The sequence below is a fragment of the Lissotriton helveticus genome, unplaced genomic scaffold (assembly GCF_964261635.1).
Source record: "Lissotriton helveticus unplaced genomic scaffold, aLisHel1.1 SCAFFOLD_1491, whole genome shotgun sequence".
NCBI classification, from domain to species: Eukaryota; Metazoa; Chordata; class Amphibia; order Caudata; family Salamandridae; genus Lissotriton; species Lissotriton helveticus.
In genome coordinates this window covers 22,383-24,788 of record NW_027611919.1, presented here as the reverse complement: position 1 = coordinate 24,788, position 2,406 = coordinate 22,383, and positions in this window count along the sequence as shown.

The following is a 2,406-nucleotide window of genomic DNA, read 5'->3' as shown; positions in this document are numbered from 1 at the left end:
GTAAGTGTTAATTCTTCTCTTTATATTTCTTTTTTCCAATTCACTTTAAATTGGTTTTTCTCTCTAGTTCTAAATTACCGAACTAACTAACCGATGCACGAAGCGCTCAAACATGCGCCTAAGCCTGGCAAAAAATTGCGCTATTTCTATCTAACTAGACTACAGAAAGAACATCACTAATCTCTAAAAAATCCATTGGTGCCTCGGTTCTAAAATCAACCGGCGCACTTCACAGCTGGTCTAGACTTCGCGTCCGTGTCCAGGAACTCAGGACTAGACCGGCAACTTCCACCGCGGTCCTCCCTGTTGGTAGTATAGGGGAGAATGCCCGGTTCCGCGCTATAATCGCCTGCGACCTTTTGCGAGCGGGTGATCTTTGCAATGCTGGTTCAATGGCAGATACTGCGAGACAAAGATGAGCTTTAATTACTTTTTGATGCACCCTGACACCTGTCCAGGGGGTGCAGAAGAGGCGCGGTCTGTACTGTGCTAAGGAGGAGAGACCTGTCCTGGGCTGGGGGTGCAGTGGAGGTGCGGCCTATCCAGTGTAGAAGTAAACCTCAGCTAGGCCTACCAGTGCAAGGGGTTCGCCCTTCCCTGCACAAAGTCCTCAGACCATAGGAAGAAGTTGGCACAGAAACTGGAAAATAGAAAAGTATAGTTTTTTAACCTCCGGAGGTGGTGGTACGGTCCACACAACACCCTTCAGTATTGTATGGAGTAGCACACCGAACTAAAGCACATGGCCCCTTTTATACACAAAGAGGGGGCTCAAAGAAGGCGGTACAAAACACAAGAATGAGTTTTATGTACATAGGAGGACATTTTAGAAGCTCAATCTGAGTGGGCGGAGTTAACGGTTCTCGAGACCTTCGAAAACACATTCCTATCTGGAACTAATTACTAACAGCTGCAGACTCTACTGGGCATGCGCTAAAACAGGAGATACTAAATATAGCCTGTTGCTGGGCAGATTTCGAGCGCAGTTAACAAGGAAGTAGGACAAAACACACGATGAGCACATGGCAGCATATGACAGACAAAATGGCTGCCGCGAATACAAAATGGAGTCGACTGAATTGTTACGATAGTTGCCAAATACAGCATGTCTTCTGCTAATGCTTAATCTAATCGCTGTTAAATTACAACAGACGACCCTTTCAGCATTAGCTGAAGACATTCGACTACCTGGGATAGTCTAAATATTCATCCTGTATATCAATTTTCAGCGTTTCAGCTACTTCTTTGTCTAAAATACTTTGTACTTTTATAGCTGCAGTATTTCTCCTAGCTGGTATACAGGCAGTAATGCACATAGAGCATATTATTGGACCACATTGCACACATATACAACATGTAAAGATTATTGCAATTATGATACACAGGACAGTCAATATTTTCCAGCCCCAAGCAGAAACTAGAGTCCAAAACCATCCCGCAAAAGTCCAAGTACCATTTTCTGTATGAATTTCTGAAGCAATCTTATGGAGTTTATTTATCGCATTATACACTGACGGTGTGTGATCAGGGATGAACACACAACAACTACTACCAATGATGCGACATGTACCACCTCGGTCAGCAAGCATAACATCTAGCACCATCCTGTTCTGGAGTGCTACAACCCTAGCAATTTTCAGTTCTTCAGTAATATTTCCAAGTGCTATAGCTGCCTGATTTGTAACAGCTTCCACAATCCTAGTCAATCGTCGCATTTTCCTACTATTTAATGCAGCACCTACAAAAAAGAGCAGTCCTAGATTAAAGTCCTCATATTGCTGTAAAGTAGTATCTGTTTCATCTAGATCATCTGTACTTAAATGTCCTTTTATACCGATTCATAGTAATATTACTAAACAATTCAAGATCTCGATGATATGATGCAGGTGCTAAAAATACAGGGGGCAATAAAAACAATACATAACATACACCCGACCACCCAGCTGGTAGTCGGTAATACCCATAGCTGCCACATACAAAGTATGTGTTATGTGAAGCTAGGAAAGAACTATCATTTATTCCATCTATATTCAAAACGGTAATGCAGTCACTTATTCCAACAGGAACCTGTCCAACACTTTGTACACATGTTTGCTTTAGTCTTTGTAACAGAAATCACAAAGCTTTCACTTTCGGCAGAGTCTCTTGTGTTGGTGAAGACATATGGCGTTGAAATATTGTTCGGTCGGTATCCCTCCCATTCCCATTTAGTTCCATTAGCTTGAGGATACCCATCTTTGTCTTGATAACACTCTTTATTCATTCAAACGGAAAAGAAGTTCACCTACTATAGTCTTTCTGGTTGCAAACAAGAGAGTGAACCAGGCTCGACAAGAGCCATTATGTGAGAAAGGAAGAGGTATAAAAGGTGTTCCTCCTTTCTTTTGATGAGCAGGCATCATCCCA